Source organism: Dreissena polymorpha, chromosome 9 (genome assembly GCF_020536995.1).
Source record: "Dreissena polymorpha isolate Duluth1 chromosome 9, UMN_Dpol_1.0, whole genome shotgun sequence".
In the NCBI taxonomy this organism is placed as follows: domain Eukaryota; kingdom Metazoa; phylum Mollusca; class Bivalvia; order Myida; family Dreissenidae; genus Dreissena; species Dreissena polymorpha.
The window spans coordinates 56406283-56430327 of NC_068363.1; positions in this window are offsets into that span (position 1 = coordinate 56406283).

Here is a 24045-nt window from a genome sequence, read left to right on the forward strand (position 1 = left end):
TCCTTTTGTCTGAAAACTTGAAGGGTGTTTCTTCCGTATATGCAAATTGTGAAAGGGGGATTCTTCCGCTAAGCCGTTTTAGGGAAGGGTCCTGCTTCCGAGGGGGGTTTATAACATAAGTCTACTTTTGTATTTGCTACAAAGTTAGTTTGGTAATTTCGTCAGAAGCCAAGAAGTTAACCAGGCGCTAAGGAAGGGAAAATAGACAGTTTACTGTTATCATAATAATAAGAAAGTAAGTTATTTGTTGTTGTTGTTGTAGATTGATGAATAAATAAGCACTTAAATAATAGAATTGCAATACTTTTGTAATAATTTTTATGTGGCGCTATATGTTAATTTTTATAGTACTTACCCACAATATGTATGATATACAATTAGAAAATTACACTACTAGTTCGCATTTTTTGTAAGTGCCGGCATTAACTTTCGAATAATTTTTTTATATAAGTGTTTTTATTGTATAAAAAGATGCTAAGAGTGTTGCAATATTATCGTATGGGGGTTTGCGAACAGTTATAAAAAAAATACCTACCGCATCATTTATTCAACATTACCGAGGCGCTTCCGCTACACAGACCGAGAAATAACACGAAACTATTCAGACACTATCACTAAATTAACGAGACACTTATTTTCATATTATTGATACAAAGTCTAACAAACGCTTTATTATTGTGTCGAATTCAATTGATGATTTTACATAATAGAGCCACTAATCGTAACACATTTAATGGCTGTTATTATGCTTGTTCGAATATAATTCAAACATTCGTTTGTGAATATATGATTATTTGAAAAAAATCACCTTTAAGTTTCAAAGTGTGATCAAATACCTTTAACCCATTTATGCCTAGCGTATACAAAAAAGACCTTTGCAAACAACATCTCATCAGGGTCAGCGCATTTTTGCTTAAAGAAATTTATGTAATAAATATTCTAAATATAGAAATAAATATACTAGACATCCCTAATTTTGGAAATATATTGATCCAATTTAGAAGGATGGGAGAGTTCACTAGGCATGAATGGGTTAAACAACTTTAAAATTAGAGCGTATGTGTTTGCGCGGAATCAGTGTAATGCATGTACAGACTAATCAGGGACGACACTTTCCGCTTTTATGGTATTTTTCGTTTAATCGAAGTCTCTTCTACACGAAAATCGAGGTAAGGCGGAAAGTGTCGTCCCTGATTAGTTTGTGCGGACTGCACAGGCTAATCTGGGACGACACTTTACGCTTATGAATTATGCCCAGTTTTCTCAGAACGCGACTCAAATAATAGAAATGTATTTATCCATCTTACACAAATATATAATATTAATAATATGATAGGAATTTAGTTACATTGTTCGAGATAAATCAATTAATTATAATAATTGCATTTCAGAAATTATCAATATACGTTTTAATAATGTAACACAATAATAGAAGTCTATTTACATTTATATTTATGAATAACGAAACTTTATAAATTATTGATACATCTTATATCACAATAATTGTGATTCTATAAATAAAATATTTTAATGTTGGAAACTATAATAATGATAATCTTATATCATAATAATCGTGATTCTGTCAAGAAAATATTTAAACGTAGGACACTAAAATAACGTTAGTGAAGTTTGGAAATTTAATAATAAATCTTTTGATGTATTAGCCATAATTATAGAATTAGAAAGTTAGTATTATTTGTTTAACAATAAATAATATAAAAGTATACATAAAATAAAATAATGTTGATTAGGATTTCTCGCAAAAACCAGACGTACCTGTACATTCATTGTTAAAGTAGTCTAGACCAATAATTTGAAAGGTCAAAGATGAGATACTCTGGACGAATGAATAATTTTATTCAAAGCTGTATACTAAACAAGATGTCTAAGCAGATAAAATGTGTAATTATGGTCAAAAATACTGCCGCGGGAATTATAATCTTGTTAAATCATCTAAAACATCCGTTGAATTGCGCGAATATGATGATTAGAATATTATCTTGTTATCACCAGAAGTAAAATCTGGGTAAGAAATCAATAACATCCACAGAATGGTCACGGGAGTCTAATCAGGGTTCTCCATCATTAACATCCGGTAAATGGGTTAAAGTAAGGATAATTTAGTCACATCATTTCCAGGGAGTGTCATTGGAGCAATACATTAGCGGTCAGCCAATCAGCAATAAACAAATATTTGGGAAGACCTCTTTGACCAATAAAATAGTTAATAGTTTTATTAGTTTATTCAAGTCTCATCCAATGCGTGTGTTATACAACATATATAATACATATATTCAATGCATAAAATATAACAATTTGTAGCGGATCTAAATCAGATTTACAGGAGAATATTGTTCACAAATAACCAGTAAGAAGTTTTATAATCTTTGTTAATGTATATGTCAATGTAAAATGAGATATTTTGTGTAGAAACGGCACTCTGCGCTAGATCTGAATGAACTATTTACATTTATACATGTATAATTAGCATTGGTGTTATAAAGTATTTTATAAGAAAAATAAAAAAAAGACTTAGAATTCATTTCGAAACTTGACTTGTTTATAAGAAATAAAGCAGTTCATGTTTGGGATTAAATTACGGTACAAAATATTTATTGTGTATGGAGCAATTAAGATGTTCGCAATCGTATTTTAATATTGTCAATATTATCTACGTAGTTTTTCATCTAAAACGATTTTGTGCAATCGAATAGTACTAGTTTGTGATTTTTCAGAACGCATTAATATGTTGACAGACAATACAGTTTGGTTAATCGGGAAACTCTTTGAGGTTGTAGGATCTTACATGTCTTCTTGATCATACTTTGTGTCTTTTAGGAAATCCACATTTCAAGCGTTACGTGCTGTCTAAAGAATACGCTTTAAGAACCCCGACGTTTCAAACGTGGGATTGTACATGTTTCAAACTTTGTACCATGTTGTTGTTTTTTAATTGTAGATAACACAATGTTAACATGCGTTATGACACTGCTATTCGTAGCGTTCTTTGGGACGGTGTTTTCCCGGAGCCAAAGATTTCCTACTTCGTAAGTAATGCGGGGCGGGATGTCCTCCGCTCTACGGTAGTGGTCAAATAACACCTGCTGGTGCATGTTGTTCAGTTCCATATCAAACTTACGTTTGTACTCGCATGTGTGACACATTCATTTACGATATACAATATTACAGCTGATTTATACACTCATAACATACCTCTTAAAAGACCATAGTTAATTCAAAAATCGAATATTTCTCTTTAAAAAAAAACAATAAAAAATTGAATTCGGTTAGTACAGTTCCTTTCTTTAGTTTTTTTGTATACGCCGACTGGGACACGCTACTTAAATGTTCTTGCTTATGTCAATAAGCAATCTTAATTAAAAAAATACTAAATAATTAAATTTGTTATATTTAGAGGAACACAATGCAATTACAAGGGGAAGGCTTACGAAGATGGTGAACGCTTCATGGACGATTGTAACCGCTGTAGATGCGTGCAACGAAACGTTGGCTGTACCAGGAAAGCCTGTATTGACAGTAAGTAATAGCTATATAATATACCATTCGACTACCACTTGTTAAACTATTTTAAAAGCAGCACTATAAATAAAAAATAAATGTTTGTTAATAGTTAATTTGGTAAATAACAAGTGCCATCAAATAAAATGTCATAATGTCATGCCATTTCATACATTCAAACATTCATAACCTCTAAAACTGCACTTACTAAGTTTTACTGTATATATCACGTGATTTGGGAATTTCTTATTGGATGAGGTATGGATTACGACTTAAAAACCAGTTATTACTAATACATCAAAATATCAGTTTAACAGAATGATCTAAACATGTACTACTTTTATGATGCTACATACAATGGTACCTTAATGAAATTCATGAAACTCGCATTTTGACTTTAACAATACATTCGAACGATATGAAGCAACTTAAGATATATTTGACAGGCCTCGCTTCCCCAAAAGTACTAATGTCAAAAACCGAAGTTTCGTGTTGGCTCATCATATAGCAAATGGTTTTGTAATGGTAATTATTGGCATAGGATGTTATTCTTACCTTAAAGAAATAATTGCAACAATGTGAATTTCTATATTGGTCGCCGTTAACGAGCGTGATAACATCGATAACACACCTACATTACTTTTGATGAGTTTTTTAAATACTTTTTTTTCAAGGTAACATTTCGACAATATTAAGGCAATCACAAAGTTACATAACTATCTAAGTTAACGGGTTGAAGGGCGATATTTTCGAGTGTTAAATAAAGTTACGATTTAAATTTCATTTATTTCTTCTTTTTATCAGGGAATCTAAATTATATTATTATTAACATAATGATAATAGTGAGTTAAAGATATCAATTTAACGTTTTGGAGTTCTAACGTGTCTTTGACACGAATGTATGAAACATTTATTTACCCTAGAAAAAGTTAAATGCTGATTTATACACTCGTAACATAACACTTGAAAGAACATAGTTGGTGCGATAATCGAATGTTTTGCTTTGTAAAACACTTGAACAATTTATTGCGGATAGTACGGTTCCTTACGTTTGGTTTCATATTCGCCGACTGGGACACACTACTAAAATGTTCTTGTTTATTTCAAAACGCACCAGAATAATCTTATTTCTTTACTAAATAATTGTATAAGGTATATTCAAAGGAACACCATGCACCTACAAGGGGAAGGCTTACGAAGATGGTGAAAGCTTCATGGAGGATTGCAACCACTGTAAATGCAGGCATGGAAACGTTGGCTGTACCAAGATGGCCTGTGTTGACAGTAAGTAATAGCTATATATTATAATGGACGACTACTAGTTGTTAAACTATTTCCAAAGCAGCACTTTAAATAAACAAACATTTGTCAAAGGTTCATTTTGTACATAACACGTGCCTACAAATATAATGTCATAGTGTTATGCCATGTTCATAGATTCATAACATCTAAAACTGCACTTATTAATTTTTATTGTATATATCACGTGATTTGGAAATCCCTTAATTGCAAAGGTATGGATTAAGACTTAAAAAAAGCGATAATAACTTATACATCCAGAGATCAGTTTAATAGAAGGGTCTTAAAATGCACTAATTTTATGATGTTACATGCAACGGTACCTTCATGAAATTACTTAAACTCGCATTTTTACTATCGCAATACATTTGAACGATATGAAGCAACCTAATATAGTCACTGTTGTTCTCAAACCTCGTGGCTACAAAATGCCAACTTTTCAGGAGAGAGAAAAAACTGTCTCATTTTTTTATAACGATGTTTTAGAAATTGAAATTCTGTAAAAATACCAAACAAATGAAGCTGCAAAATACGTTATAAGCCGTAGACGCGTAAGACATACTGATAAGTCATACTGACAGTCAGACATGGTAGCTACGATATTTTGTCACAACAGTTTTGTCATTTTTATGAGGTACGACAAAATCGTCCTGATAGGAAACCTCGTAGTTGCAAATAAAAAATAAAATAAAAACGTTTTTGTCAAATTTGTCCAAACGAAACGACGTACCTAAAGGTCGAAACGACGTACCTATAGGTGAAATGGCGTCGCTACGACTTTTCGCCGGGAAAAAAGCCAACAATCATTCTACAACATTTCGTCACGTGGTTTTTTCAAGGGCTCTGATTGACGTAGAGCTACGAGATATAGCACAAATCACGCGCCATATATTCGGAAAAGACGAAAAAAATATTTTGAAAATTTTGGAGCTACGAGGTTTGAGAACGACAGCGACGCTATGACACATTTAACATATCTCGCTTCCCATAAAGAACTAGAGTCCAAAACCATAGCTACGTGTTCGCTCATCATATATCAAACTAAAACAAGTTTTCAAAACCGTTTTGAAATGGAATTTAATAAATATTGGATGTTATTCTTACCTTACCGTAATACATGTAACAATTATAATTGGTATATTAATCGCCGTTCTTGAGCGTTATAACATCGATAAAACACATACATTTCTTTTGATAAGTTTTGTTTAATACCCTTTTCAATGTTACAATTCGACAATATAAAGGCAATTATAAAGTAAAATAACTAGCTTAGTTAGGGATTTAAGGCCGACATGTTCGAGTGTTAGTTTCAAGAACGCCGTAAAATTTACACGGTAAAACCACATTCATGTAAATTATATCGTGTCTTTTTATAAGGGAATTCAAATGATTATATGCTTAACAATTTAACATACATGCAAATGAATTAAAGAAATCAATTTTACGTTTTGGACTTCTAATGTGTCTTTGAATATTAGTTTAATGAAGGTTCTAAAACTTTGAATTTATTAAAAAGTCATCCGCTCTACACTACTGGTCAAATTACACATGCCGACCCCAATGCTCCATAAGTATGTTCAGTATATATTAAATTTATATTCGTACACACATGTGTGGTGCATTCATTAACCTTAGAACATGTTCACTGCTGATTTACAAACTCATAACATTTCATTTGAAAGATCAAAGTTTTTACAATAATAGAATGTTATCGTTAAAAAAACACTTGACAAAGTAATTGCGGATAGTACAGTTCCTTCCGTTTGTTTTAGTACGCGCCGACTGGGACACACTACTAAAATGTTCTTTTTTATGTCAATAAGCACCAGTATGATCTTATTTTCTAATTAAATAACTGTAGTATTTTTATTAAAAGGGACACCCTGCACTTACAATTGGAATGTTTACGAAGATGGTGAAATCTTCATGGACGATTGTAACCACTGTGTATGCATAAAAGGAAACGCTACCTGTACCAAGATGGCCTGTGGTAAAAGTAAGTAATAACAATATAATATAACCGTCGACTACTATTAATGTAATTATTGTTAAACTATTTAAAAGCGGCACTATAAATATAAAAAAAAATGTTAATAGTTCATTTTGTCAATAACACGTGCAATCAAATACAATGTCATAATGTTATGCCACTTTCATACATTCATAACATCTAAAACTGCACGTATTAAGCTGTACTGTATATATCACGTGATTTGGAAATTCTTCATTGGCAAAGGTATGGATTAAAACTGTAAAAAAGCAATCGTTACAAAAACATCCATAGATAAGTTCAATAGAAGGGTCTAAAAATGTACTCATTGTATGATGCTACATACACTAGTACCTTAATTATATTACTGAAACTCGAACTTCGACTATCACAATACATTTGAAAGATATAAGGCAACCTTTGATATATATATATAAACATATCTCTCTTCCAAAAAAGTACTAGTGTTCAAAACCATAGTTACGTATTGGCTCATCATATATAAAACTGAAACAAGTTTTCGAAACCGTTTTGTGATGGGAATGAATGCAAATATGTTGCTAGCTTTACCTAACATTATAAATGAAGCGATAATTGCTATATTAATCTTTTTTATGAGCGTTTTTACATCTATAACACATCTGGATGACCTTGAATATTTTTTATAGTTATTGTCAATATAACATTCTGACAATATTAAGGCAATCATAGCGTTAAATTACGAGCTCAGATAATGGGTTAAAGGTCGACATTACCAAGCGTAAAAACACATGAATGCAAATTATAGTGTGTTTTCTTAGAAGGAAATTAAAAAGTTACATTGTTAATATGAATTCGAGTGCGTTTAATATATCAATTTAACGTTTTGGAGTTACAATGTTTCGTTATATATCAGTTAATTAGAAGGGTCTAAATATTTGAAAAAAATCACGTGTCCTCCGCCATACGGTATTGATCAAATAACACCTGCTGGTGTACGCTGCCACAAATGCCCCATAAATATGTTAAGTTCTATATAATATTAATATTTGTACACGCATGTGTGACACATTCATTTACCCTCGTAAATGTTCAATGCTGATTTATACAGTCATAACATGACACTTGAAAGAAAATAGTTCATGTAATAATCGAATGGTTTCCTTTAAAAAACACTTGAAAAAGTAATTTCGATAGTACAGTTCCTTACGTTTGTTTTTGTACACGCCGACTGCGATACACTACTCAAATGTTCTGTTTTCTGATTATATGCACCAGTATAATCGTATTGTCTTACTAAATAATTGTATTATGTCTACTAAAAGGAACACCGTGCACTTACAATGGGACGGTTTACGAAGATGGTGAAAGCTTCATGGACGATTGTAACACATGTAAATGCATGCATGGAAACGTTGGCTGTACCAGGAAAGCCTGTGGTGCCAGTAAGTAATGGCTATATAATATAAAAGTTCACTACTATTCACGTTATTGCTGTTTAACTATTTTAAAAGCGAAACTTCAATTAAATGAACACACATTTGTTAATACTTCATTTGGCAAATAACACGTGCAATCAAATAAAATGTCATAATTTAATGCCATTTTAATTCATTCATAACATCTAAAAGTTCACTTTCTAAGTTTTACTGTATATATCACGTAATTTGGAAATTCCTTCATGGCAAAGGTATGGATTTATACTTTTAAAAGCAATTATTGCTTATACACCATGAGATCAATTCAATAGAAGGGTCCAAACATGTACTACTTTTATGATGCTACATACAGTGGTACCTAAATGAAAATACTGAAACTGGCATATTGACTTTCACCATACATTTGACTGATATGAAGCAATCTTGGATGTATTTAACCTGTCTCGCTTCCCCAAAAGTACTAGTGTCCAAAACCATAGTTACGTGTTCGCTCATCATATATGAAACTAAAACGGGTTTTCGAAACCGTTTCTGTAATTGGAATTAATGGAAATGTGATGTTATTATTATCTGACATTCTAAATGAAGCGTTAATTTCTATATTCATTGTTGTTTATTAGCGTTATTTCATTGATAAAAACCCTAGATGACATTGAAATATTTTCATACTTTTTGTCAATGTAATATTTCGACAGTATCAACGCAATATGAACGTTAAATAACAAGCTAAGATAACTGGTTAAAGACCGACGTTACAAAGCGTAAGTAACAAGTTTGATGTTAAATTTAAACCCTAAAACAATATGAATGCAAATTATAGTGTGTCTTCTTACAACGAGCTTGAAAAGTTATAATATTAAAATCAATCGAGTGAGTTTAACTTATCAATTTAACGTTTTGGAGTTTTTGTGTGTCGTTAAATATCAGTTTAATAGATGGGTCTAGTTATTGAAAACATTCAAATGTCCTCCGCTCTAATATACTGGTCAAATTACAACTGCTGGTGCATCCTTTTCCAAATGATCCATAAGTACGTTCTGTTCTATATTACATTTAAGTTCGTTCGCGCATTTGTGACACATTCATTACCCTCGAAAATGATCATTGCTCATGTATACACTCACACAATTACACTTGAAGAACATAGTTTGTGCAATATTCGAAAGTTTTGCTTTTAAACACACTTGACAAAGTAATTGCGGATAGTACAGTTCCTTACGTTTGTTATCGTATACGCCGACTTGGACACACTACTAAAATGTTCTTGTTTTTTTCAATAAGCACCAGTAATATCTTATTTTCTTACTAAATAATGGAATTATGTCTATTAAAAGGAACAACATATGATCCATAAGTACGTTCAGTTCTGTATTACATTTAAATTCGTACACGCATTTGTGACACATTCATTTACCCTCGAAAATGATCATTGCTAATTTATACACTAACACAATTACACTTGAAGAACATAGTTTGTGCAATAATCGAATGTTTGTTTTTAAAAACACTTGGCAAAGTAATTGCGGATGGTACAGACTAAATTGTTTGTTTTTGTACACGCCGACTGCGATACACTACTAACATGTTCTTTTTCCTGTTTATAAGCACCAGTTAACTCTTATTTTCTTACTAAATAATTTATTTTATGTCTATTAAAAGGAACATCGTGCACTTTCAATGTGACGGTTTACGAAGATGGTGAAAGCTTCATGGACGAGTGTAACACCTGTAAATGCATGCATGGAAATTTTGGCTGTACCAGGAAAGCCTGTGGTGACAGTAAGTAATGGCTATATAATATAAAAGTTCACTACTATTCACGTTATTGTTGTTAACTATTTTAAAAGCGAAACTTTAATTTAAAAAACACACATTTGTTTATAGTTCGTTTGGCAAATAACACGTGCCATCAAATTAAATGTGATCATTTAATGCCATTTTAATTCATTCATAACATCCAAAACTTCACTTACTAATGTTAACTATATATATCACGTTATTAGGGAATTCCTTAATGGCAACGGTATGGATTTAACCTTTAAAAAGTAATTAGTACTAACACAGCATGAGATCAATTATATAGAAGGGTCCAAACATGTTCTACTTTTATGGTGCTACATACAATGGTACTATAATGAAATTACCGAAACTCGCAATTTGACTTTTACAATAGGTTTGACTGATATGAAGAAACCTTTGATGTTTTTAACCTGTCTCGCTTCCCCAAAAGTACTAGTGTCCAAAACCATAGTTACGTGTTGGCTCATCATATATGAAACTAAAACAAGTTTTTAAAACCGTTACTGTAATGGGAATTAATGGAAATGTGATGTTATTATTATCTGACATTATAAACGAAGCGTTAATTTGTATATTTATTGTTGTTTATTAGCGTTATTTCAGTGATACAACACATAAATGACATTGAAGATTGTTTAATACTTTTTTTCAATGTAATATTTCGACAAAATCAAGGCAATATGAACGTTAAAAAACAAGCTAAGATAGCTGGTTAAAGACCGACGTTACAAAGCGTAAGTCACAAGTACGATGTTAAATTTAAACCCTCAAACAATATGAATGCAAATTATAATGTGTCTTCTTACAACGGACTTGAAAAGTTATAATATTAAAATCAATTCGAGTGAGTTTAAGATATCAATTTAACGTTTTTGAGTTATTGTGTGTCGTTGAATATCAGTTTGATAGATGGGTCTAGTTATTGAAAACATTCAAATGTCCTCCGCTCTAATATACTGTTCAAATTACACCTGCTGGTGCATCCTGCCCCATATGATCCATAAGTACGTTCAGTTCTATATTACATTTTAGTTCGTACACGTATTTGTAACACATTCATTTATCCTAGAAAAATTATCATTGCTAATGTTTACACTCACACAATTACACTTGAAGAACATAGTTTGTGCAAAAATCGAATGTTTGCTTTTAAAAACACTTGACAAAGTAATTGCGGATAGTTCAGTTCCTTACGTTTGTTTTCGTATACGCCGACTGGGACACGACTAAAATGTTCTTGTTTATTTCAATGAGCACCAGTATAATCTTATTTTCTTACTAAATAATTTATATTATATCTATTAAAAGAAACACCGTGCACTTACAATGGGACGGTTTACGAAGATGGTGAAAGCTTCATTGACGATTGTAACATCTGTAAATGCATGCATGGAAACGTTGGCTGTACCAGGAAAGCCTGTGGTGACAGTAAGTAATAGCAATATAATATTAAAGTTCACGGCTTTTCAAGTTATTGTTGTTTAACTATTTTAAAAGCAACACGCTGAATAAAAACGCAAACTTGTTAATAGTTCATTTGTGCTATCAAATAAAATGTCATACTTTTATGCCATTTGAATTAATTAAGAACATCTAAAATGCAAATTTTTAGTTTTACTGTATATCACCTGATTTTGGAATTCTTTAATGGCAAAGGTATGGATTTATAATTTAAAATGCACTTATTACTAATTCATAATGAGATCAATTCAATAGAAGGGTCCAAACATGTACTAATTTTATGATGCTACATAAAATGGTACCTTTATGAAATTACTGAAACTCGCATTTTAACTTTTACAATACATTTGAATGATATGAAGCAACCGTTGATGTATTTACATGTAAACTGCCTCGCTTCTCAAAAAGTACTAGTGTCCAAAACCATAGTTACGTGTTGGTTCATCAAATATCAAACTAAAACAAGTTTTCGAAACCGTTTTGTAATGGAAGTTGATGGAAATTGGATGTTATTCTAACCTTAAATTAATAAATGAATTAATGTGAATTGCTATATTAATAGCCGTTTATGAGCGTTTTTACATTGATAACACACCTAGATTACATTGAAGATTTTTTAATACTTTTTTTCAATGTAATATTTGAACAATATTAAGGCAATCATAACGTGAAATAACGAGCTTAGATAACGGGTTAAAGGTCGACATTAGCAATCGTAAGTCACACGTACGGGGTAAACTTGTAACCCTAAAACCATTTGAATGCTGCCCCCAAAGCCATATAAATATGTTCATGCAATAACCGATAAAAAAATATACAAAAACACTTGAAAAAGTACATGCGGTCAGTACAGTTCCTTACTTTAGTTTTTTCGTATTCGCCGACCGGGACACACTACTAAAATGTTATTGTTTATGTCCATATGCACCTATACAATCTTATTTTCTTACTTAATAATTTTAATTTGGTATATTAAAAGGAACACCGTGCAATTACAAGGGGAAGGTTTACGAAGATGGTGAAAGATTCAAGGACGATTGTAACCACTGTACATGCGTGCAAGGAAACGCTCTCTGTACGCTGAAAGGCTGTTTATACGGTCAGTAATAGCTATATAATATTACAGTCGGCTACTATTCATATTATTGTTGTTAAAAAAATTAAGCGGCATAATTAAACAAAAATACACATTTGTTAATAGTATATTTGGTGAATAACTCGTGCCATCAAATAAAAAATGTCATAATGTTATGCAATTTTCATACATTCGTAACATCTAAAACTGCACTTAAAAAGTTTTACTGTAAAAATCACGTCATTTGGAAATTACTAAATGGTTAAGGTATGGATTAGGCTTTAAAAAATCAATTAATTTACTAATACATCATGAGATCAGTTTCACAGAAGGGTGAAAATACACTAATTTTATGATGCTACATACAATGGTACCTTAAAGAAATTAATGAAACTCGCCATTTGACTATCACAATCCATTTCAACATTATGTAGCAACCTTTGATACGTTTAACAGGCCTCGATTCCCATATAGTACTTGTGTCCAAAACCATAGCTACGTGTTGGCCCATTATATATAAAACAAAAACAAGTTTTCAAAATTGTTTTTTAATGAAAGTTAATGAAATTTGAATATTGAATCGCCATTAATAAGCTTTTAAGCATCGATTACACACCTTGAGTACTTGTGATAAGTTAAAAAAAAATCAATGTAACATTTCGACAATGTTAAGGCAATCATAACGTTAAATAACTAACTGAGTTAACGCGTCTAAGGCCGACATTTTCAAGTGTTAGTTACAAGTACGGCGTAAAATTTAGACCCTAAAACCATATTAATTTAAAATATATTGTTTCTTCGTTAATACTTAAAATGATTTTACTATTAACATAGATGCGAGTGAGTTCAAGAAATCAAATTAACGATTTTGAGTTCTAATGTGTGTTCGAATATCAGTTATATAGAAGGGTATAAAAATTTGAATTAATTCAAATGTCCTCCGCTCTACGGTACTGGTCAAATAACATGTGCAAATCAATATTACATTAAAATGTGTAGATGCATGTGAAAAACATTTATTTATCATAGAAGATATGCAATGATGAATTATACGCTCATTACATAACACTTGAAAGAACATAGTTAATGCAGCAATAGAATGTTTTGCAATAAAAAAAACACTTGACAAAGTAAATGCGGATAGTACAGTTCCTTACTTTTGTGTTCGTATATGGCGACTGGGACACACCACTCATATCTTCTTGCTTATGTCAATAAGCACCAGTATAATCTTTTCTTTTCAAATTAATTTTATTAGGTATATTTTGAGGAGCACCGAGCACTTACAAGAGGAAGGTTTACGAAGATGTTGATAGATTCATACCTGAATGCAATTACTGAAACTCGCATTTCGACTGTCACAATGCATTTTAACGTTTTGTAGCAACCTAGGACACATTTAACAGGCCTCAATCCCCATAACCTCCACGTATCCAAAACCAAAGTTATGTGGTGGCTCAAAATGTAGCAAATCAAAATAAGCATTCGAAGCCGTTTTTTATAGAGTTAATGGAAATTGGATTGTATTCGTACTTTATTTTACATTAATTTATGAAACTTGAATTGTCATATTAATTGCCGTTAATGAGCATTATTACATCGATACCACACCTAGATTACTTTTGATTATTTTTTTCTTCACTAGTTTTTCAATGTAAACTTTCGATAATATTACGGAAATCAAAAGGTAAATTAACTTACTGAATTAACATGTTTTAGGTTGACATTTTCGAGTGTCAGTTACAAGTACGGCGTAAAGTTTGACCTTTAACCATATGAATGTTAAATTAATTGTTATGTTTTGTTAAAGTCGATCCGAAATTTGAGAGTTATATTTGCCTTGTTAACCAACTGTTCTAAACTCTTATTAAGTGTTCACTTTGAATTCAAATTAAATGACAATTGAATATTGGAATTTGAAAGCACCAGTAATATCTTATTTTCTTACTAAATAATGGAATTATGTCTATTAAAAGGAACAACACGTGATCCATAAGTACGTTCAGTTCTATATTACATTTAAGTTCGTACACGCATTTGTGACACATGCATTAACCCTCGAAAATGATCAATGCTAATTTATACACTAACACAATTACACTTGAAGAACATTGTTTGTGCAATAATCGAATGTTTGCTTTTAAAAACACTTGACAAAGTAATTGCGGATGGTACAGACTCTATTGTTTGTTTTTGTACACGCCGACTGCGATACACTACTAACATGTTCTGTTTTCTGTTTATAAGCACCAGTATAATCTTATTTTCTTACTAAATAATTTATATTATGTGTATTAAAAGGAACATCGTGCACTTACAATGGGACGGTTTACGAAGATGGTGAAAGCTTCATGGACGAGTGTAACACCTGTAAATGCATGCATGGAAACGTTGGCTGTACCAGGAAAGCCTGTGGTGACAGTAAGTAATGGCTATATAATATAAAAGTTCACTACTATTCACGTTATTGTTGTTTAACTATTTTAAAAGCTTAACTTAAATATAAAAAACACACATTTGTTTATAGTTCATTTGGCAAATAACACGTGCCATCATATTAAATGTCATCATTTAATGCCATTTTAATTCATTCATAACATCCAAAACTTCACTCACTAATTTTACTATATATATCACGTTATTAGGGAATTCCTTAATGGCAACGGTATCGATTTAAACTTTAAAATGTAATTAGTACTAACACATCATGAGATCAATTCTATAGAAGGGTCCAAACATGTACTACTTTTATGGTGCTACATACAATGGTACCTTAATGAAATTACCGAAACTTGCATTTTGACTTTCACAATACCTTTGAATGATATGAAGCAATCTTTGATGTATTTAACCTGTCTCGCTTCCCCAAAAGTAATAGTGTCCAAAACCATAGTGACGTGTTTGCTCATCATATATGAAACTAAAACAAGTTTTCAAAACCCTTTCTGTAATTGGAATTAATGGAAATGTGATGTTATTATTATCTGACATTATAAATGAAGCGTTAATTTCTATATTCATTGTTGTTTATTAGCGTTATTTCATTGATAAAACACCTAGATGACATTGAAATATTTTGATACTTTTTTTCAATGTAATATTTCGACAGTATCAAGGCAATCTGAATGTTAAATAACAAGCTAAGATAACTGGTTAAAGACCGACAATACAAAGCGTAAGTAACAAGTTTGATGTTAAATTTAAACCCTAAAACAATATGAATGCAAATTAGTGTGTCTTCTTACAACGGACTTGAAAAGTTATCATATTAAAATCAATCGAGTGAGTTTAAGATATCAATTTAACGTTTTGGAGTTCTTGTGTGTCGTTAAATATCAGTTTAATAGATGGGTCTAGTAATTGAAAACATTAATATGTCCTCCGCTCTAATATACTGGTGAAATTACACCTGCTGGTGCATCCTGCCCCATATGATCCATAAGTACGTTCTGTTCTTTATTACATTTAAGTTTATACACGCATTTGTGACACATTCATTACCCTCGAAAATGATCATTGCTAATGTATACACTCACACAATTACACTTGAAGAACATAATTTGTGCAATAATCGAAAGTTTTGCTTTTAAAAACACTTGACAAAATAATTGCGGATAGTACAGTTCCTTACGTTTGTTTTTGTATACGCCGAAATGGACACACTACTAAAATGTTCTTGTTTATTTCAATAAGCACCAGTATAATCTTATTTTTTACTAAATACTTGTATTATGTCTATTAAAAGTAACACCGTGCACTTACAATGGGACGGTTTACGAAGATGGTGAAAGCTTCATGGACGAGTGTAACACCTGTAAATGCATGCATGGAAGCGTTGGCTGTACCAGGAAAGCCTGTGGTGGCAGTAAGTAATGGCTATATAATATAATAGTTCACTACTATTCACGTTATTGTTATTTAAATATTTAAAAAGCGAAACTTTAAATAAAAACACACACTTGTTTATAGTTCATTTGGCAAAAAACTCATGCAATCAAATAAATTGTCATAATTTATTGACATTATAATTCATTCATAAAATCTAAAAATTCACCTACTGAGTTTTACTGTATATATCACGTAATTTTGGAATTCTTTAATGACAAAGGTATGGATTTATACTTTAAAAAGTAATTATTACTAATACATCATGAGATCAATTCAATAGAAGGGTCAAAACATGTAATACTTTTATGATGCTACATACAATGGTACCTTAATGAAATTACCGAAACTTGCATTTTGACTTTCACAATACATTTGACTGATATGAAGCAATCTTTGATGTATTTAACCTGTCTCGCTTCCCCAAAAGTAAAAGTGTCCAAAACCATAGTTACGTGTTCGCTCATCATATAGCAAAATACAACTACTTTTCGAAACCGTTTCTGTATTTGGAATTAATGGAAATGTGATGTTATTATTATCTGACATTATAAATGAAGCGTTAATTTGTATATTCATTGTTGTTTATTAGCGTTATTTCATTGATAAAACACCTAAATGACATTGACGATATTTTGATTCCTTTTTGTCAATGTAATATTTCGACAGTATCAAGGCAATCTAAACGTTTAATAACAAGCTAAGTAACTGGTTAATGACTGACGTTAAAAAGCGCAAGTCACAAGTGCGACGTTAAATTTAAACCCTAAAACAATATGAATGCAAATTATAGTGTGTCTTCTTACATCGGACTTGAAAAGTTATAATATTTATATCATAACCTTTTGGAGTTCTTGTGTGTCGTTGAATATCAGTTTAATAGATGGGTCTCAGTATTTGAAATCATTCAAATGCCCTCCGCTCTAATTTACTGGTCAAATTACACCTGCTGGTGCATCCTAGCCCAAATGATCCAAAACAGTTCTATATTACATTTAGGTTCGTACACGCATTTGTGACACATTTACTTACCCTCGAAAAGGCTCATTGCTAATTTATACACTCACACAATTACACTTGAAGAACATAGTTTGTGCAATAATTAAATGTTTTGCTTTTAAAAACACTTGATAACATAATTGCGGAAAGTACGGTTTCTTACGTTTGTTATCGTATACGCCGACTTGGACACACTACTAAAATGTTCTTGTTTATTTCAATAAGCACCAGTAATATCTTATTTTCTTACTAAATAATGGAATTATGTCTTTTAAAAGGAACAACACGTGATCCATAAGTACGTTCAGTTCTATATTACATTTAAGTTCGTACACGCATTTGTGACACAATCATTTACCCTCGAAAATGATCATTGCTAATTTATACACTAACACAATTTCACTTGAAGAACATTGTTTGTGCAATAATCGAATGTTTGCTTTTAAAACCACTTGACAAAGTAATTGCGGATGGTACAGACTCTTTTGTTTGTTTTTGTACACGCCGACTCCGATACACTACTAACATGTTCTGTTTTCTGTTTATAAGCACCTGTATAATCTTATTTTCTTACTAAATAATTTATATTATGTCTATTAAAAGGAACATCGTGCCCTTACAATGGGACGGTTTACGAAGATGGTGAAAGCTTCATGGACGATTGTAACACCTGTAAATGCATGCATGGAAATTTTGGCTGTACCAGGAAAGCCTGTGGTGACAGTAAGTAATGGCTATATAATATAAAAGTTCACTACTATTCACGTTATTGTTGTTTAACTATTTTAAAAGCAAAACTTAAATATAAAAAACACACATTTGTTTATAGTTTATTTGGCAAATAACACATGCCATCATATTAAATGTCATCATTAAATGCCATTTTAATTCATTCATAACATCCAAAACTTCACTTACTAATTTTACTATATATATCACGTTATTAGGGAATTCCTTGATGGCAACGGTATGGATTTAAACTTTAAAATGTAATTAGTACTAACACACCATGAGATCAATTCTATAGAAGGGTCCAAACATGTTCTACTTTTATGGCGCTACATACAATGGTACCTAAATGAAATTACCGAAACTTGCATTTTGACTTTCACAATACATTTGAATGATATGAAGCAATCTTTGATGTATTTAACCTGTCTCGCTTCCCCAAAAGTACTAGTGTCCAAAACCATAGTTACGTGTTCGCTCATCATAAAGGAAAATAAAACTAGTTTTCAAAACCGTTACTGTAATGGGAATTAATGGAAATGTGATGTTATTATTATCTGACATTATAAATGAAGCGTTAATTTGTATATTCATTGTTGTTTATTAGCGTTATTTCATTGATACAACATATAGATGACAATGAAGATTGTTTAATACTTTTTGTTCAATGTAATATTTCGACAAAATCAAGGCAATATGAACGTTAAATAACAAGCCAAGATAACTGGTTAAAGACCGACGTTACAAAGCGTAAGTCACAAGTGCGATGTTAAATTTAAACCCTCAAACAATATGAATGCAAATTATAGTGTGTCTTCTTACAACGGACTTGAAAAGTTATAATATTCAAATCAATTAGAGTGAGTTTAAGATATCAATTTAACGTTTTTGAGTTATTGTGTGTCGTTGAGTATCAGTTTGATAGATGGGTCTAAGTATTTGAAAACATTCAAATGTCCTCCGCTCTAATATACGGGTCAAATTACACCTGCTGGTGCATCCTGCCCCATATGATCCATAAGTACGTTCAGTTCTTTATTACATTTAAGTTCGTACACGCATTTGTGACACATTCATTTACCCTAGAAAAAAGATCATTGCTAATGTATACACTCACACAATTACACTTGAAGAACATAGTTTGTGCAAAAACCGAATGTTTGCTTTTAAAACACTTGACAAAGTAATTGCGGATAGTTCAGTTCCTTACGTTTGTTTTTGTATACGCCGACTGGGACACGACTAAAATGTTCTTGTTTATTTCAATGAGCACCAGTATAATCTTATTTTCTTACTAAATAATTTATATTATGTCTATTAAAAGAAACACCGTGCACTTACAATGGGACGGTTTACGAAGATGGTGTAAGCTTCATGGACGATTGTAACATCTGTAAATGCATGCATGGAAACGTTGGCTGTACCAGGAAAGCCTGTGGTGACAGTAAGTAATAGCTATATAATATAAAAGTTCACGGCTTTTCAAGTTAGTGTTGTTTAACTATTTTAAAAGCAACACTTTGAATAAAAACGCACATTTGTTAATAGTTCATTTGTGCTATCAAATAAAATGTCATACTGTTATGCCATTTGAATTAATTAAGAACATCTAAATTGCAAATTTTTAGTTTTACTGTATATCACCTGATTTTGGAATTCTTTAATGGCAAAGGTATGGATTTATAATTTAAAATGCACTTATTACTAATTCATAATGAGATCAATTCAATAGAAGGTTCCAAACATGTACTAATTTTATGATGCTACATAAAATGGTACCTTTATGAAATTACTGAAACTCGCATTTTAACTTTTACAATACATTTGAATGATATGAAGCAACCGTTGATGTATTTACATGTAAACTGCCTCGCTTCTCAAAAAGTACTAGTGTCCAAAACCATAGTTACGTGTTGGTTCATCAAATATCAAACTAAAACAAGTTTTCGAAACCGTTTTGTAATGGAAGTTGATGGAAATTGGATGTTATTCTAACCTTAAATTAATAAATGAATTAATGTGAATTGCTATATTAATAGCCGTTTATGAGCGTTATTACATTGATAACACACCTAGATTACATTGAAGATTTTTTAATACTTTTTTTCAATGTAATATTTGAACAATATTAAGGCAATCATAACGTGAAATAACGAGCTTAGATAACGGGTTAAAGGTCGACATTAGCAATCGTAAGTCACACGTACGGGGTAAAATTGTAACCCTAAAACCATTTGAATGCTGCCCCCCAAAGCCATATAAATATGTTCATGCAATAACCGATAAAAAAATATACAAAAACACTTGAAAAAGTACATGCGGTCAGAACAGTTCCTTACTTTAGTTTTTTCGTATTCGCCGACCGGGACACACTACTAAAATGTTATTGTTTATGTCCATATGCACCTATACAATCTTATTTTCTTACTTAATAATTTTAATTTGGTATATTAAAAGGAACACCGTGCAATTACAATGGGAAGGTTTACGAAGATGGTGAAAGATTCAAGGACGATTGTAACCACTGTACATGCGTGCAAGGAAACGCTCTCTGTACGCTGAAAGGCTGTTTATACGGTCAGTAATAGCTATATAATATTACAGTCGGCTACTATTCATATTATTGTTGTTAAAAAAATTAAGCGGCATAATTAACCAAAAATACACATTTGTTAATAGTATATTTGGTGAATAACTCGTGCCATCAAATAAAAAATGTCATAATGATATGCAATTTTCATACATTCGTAACATCTAAAACTGCACTTAAAAAGTTTTACTGTAAAAATCACGTCATTTGGAAATAACTAAATGGTTAAGGTATGGATTAGGCTTTAAAAAATCAATTAATTTACTAATACATCATGAGATCAGTTTCACAGAAGGGTGAAAATACACTAATTTTATGATGCTACATACAATGGTACCTTAAAGAAATTAATGAAACTCGCCATTTGACAATCACAATCCATTTCAACATTATGTAGCAACCTTTGATACGTTTAACAGGCCTCGATTCCCATATAGTACTTGTGTCCAAAACCATAGCTACGTGTTGGCCCATTATATATAAAACAAAAACAAGTTTTCAAAATTGTTTTTTAATGGAAGTTAATGAAATTTGAATATTGAATCGCCATTAATAAGCTTTTAAGCATCGATTACACACCTTCAGTACTTGTGATAAGTTAAAAAAAAATCAATGTAACATTTCGACAATATTAAGGCAATCATAACGTTAAATAACTAACTGAGTTAACGGGTCTAAGGCCGACATTTTCAAGTGTTAGTTACAAGTACCGCGTAAAATTTAGACCCTAAAACCATATTAATTTAAAATATATTGTTTCTTCGTTAATACTTAAAATGATTTTACTATTAACATAGATGCGAGTGAGTTCAAGAAATCAAATTAACGATTTGGAGTTCTAATGTGTGTTCGAATATCAGTTATATAGAAGGGTCTAAAAATTTGAATTAATTCAAATGTCCTCCGCTCTACGGTACTGGTCAAATAACATGTGCAAATCTATATTACATTAAAATGTGTAGATGCATGTGCAAAACATTTATTTATCATAGAAGATATGCAATGATGAATTATACGCTCATTACATAACACTTGAAAGAACATAGTTAATGCAGCAATAGAATATTTTGCAATAAAAAAAACACTTGACAAAGTAAATGCGGATAGTACAGTTCCTTACTTTTTTGTTCGTATATGCCGACTGGGACACACCACTCATATCTTCTTGCTTATGTCAATTAGCACCAGTATAATCTTTTCTTTTCAAATTAATTTTATTATGTATATTTTGAGGAGCACCGAGCACTTACAAGAGGAAGGTTTACGAAGATGTTGATAGATTCATACCTGAATGCAATTACTGAAACTCGCATTTCGACTGTCACAATGCATTTTAACGTTTTGTAGCAACCTAGGACACATTTAACGGGCCTCAATCCCCATAACCTCCACGTATCCAAAACCAAAGTTATGTGGTGGCTCAAAATGTAGCAAATCAAAATAAGCATTCGAAGCCGTTTTTTATAGAGTTAATGGAAATTGGATTGTATTCGTACTTTATTTTACATTAATTTATGAAACTTGAATTGTCATATTAATTGCCGTTAATGAGCATTATTACATCGATACCACACCTAGATTACTTTTGATTATTTTTTTCTTCACTAGTTTTTCAATGTAAACTTTCGATAATATTACGGAAATCAAAACGTAAAATAACTTACTGAATTAACATGTTTTAGGTTGACATTTTCGAGTGTCAGTTACAAGTACGGCGTAAAGTTTGACCTTTAACCATCACGGTGCCTATACCACGTGACTTTTTAAGATCTGTGTGGGGAGTTAAATGTCAACAAAAGCACGACAAAGGTAAGATTTTTAAGGATAACTTTTTTAATATGTCATCATTTTCAATGGGATAAAGTGGAGAGCCCGCTCATTCATGAGAGTTTTCTATAGGTATCATGACTTTGTAAAACAAATGAATATTTTTTCAGTAAAGTGCAACCGCGCGTTTGAACGGTTAGAAAAAGGTCGGATCAGTGTGGGGACATTATTTTATTATGACACAGAAACATCACCTCTCGTGAAATAAAGCAATAAACTTTATGGGCGGAGCTTACACTATATCATTTTGCATTCTTTTTTCAGGTTTCTTTCATATATTTATGAAAACAAAATCAAGAAAAATATTCTAACAGTAATATGATCTGTGTGGTATACGTGTTTAGAAGGATCTGTGTGGTATCCGTGTTTCTACAATTTACGGATAAATTGAGATAAAAACGACAATATATATATTTTTTAATTAATGTCAATTATTTCAATACAACAATTACTACTACTACTACTATAACTACTATTTCTGCTACTACTACTACTAATACTGCTACTACTACTACTACTATTACTACTACTACTACTACTACTACTACTACTACTACTACTACTACTACTACTACTACTACTACTACTACTACTTCTACTACTACTACTACAACTATTTCTACTACTAGTAGTAGTAGTAATAGTAGTAGTAGTAGATCTATTATTATTATTTAAAAATTCATTCATTTCAGTAATCACCTATTTGGCACTAGTGAGCGGACAAGGGTTAAGGGAAGAAAAAATAGAGGAAACAGTTTCACGAGACAGGAATGCTATACAGAAGGGGACACTAGGAGTAAGGTGGGAGCGGGCGAGACGAAACGATAGCAAACTGTTGCCAACAATAAGAATGCGGATAGACGAACACAATGGACATTTTAATTCTGACACAAATTCTGCAATAGAAATTGTGTCAAATATTACACAGGTTGACAAAAAGCAACGGCATGTTCTTTCCTGAGTAATACGTATGTTTTAAAATCAAATTTGGATGCAAACTGATAAAACAGAATCCACCAGACGTATTGGCTTGTCATTTTGTTGTTATTTAAAATTTAAGGAACGGTATGTTTATTTAAAACAAAATACTGGTCATAGTAGAAACATATATATATGTGTGTGTTTGTGTGTTTTATTTCATATATGGAATTCATATTGTTGCATTAGTTTATTACATAGTATAGATATTGACAATCATTCGCCATGTGTTGGTGATAATGTCATGTTATAAATTATGTCGTTGTATTCAGTGTAACAAGTGTATGCTTATCTTTAGCGTTAATTATTTTGAAGAGAATATAAAAAGTAAATGAATAAATATTATATTATATGATTATATATGTACGATTCTGTGTTGTGGATGGATGCAGCTCTGAAGAATGTCAAGACGTATTTCGAATTAAGGAGTATTGTATTGTATACACAACCACATTGCATACATTGTTTACTGTCA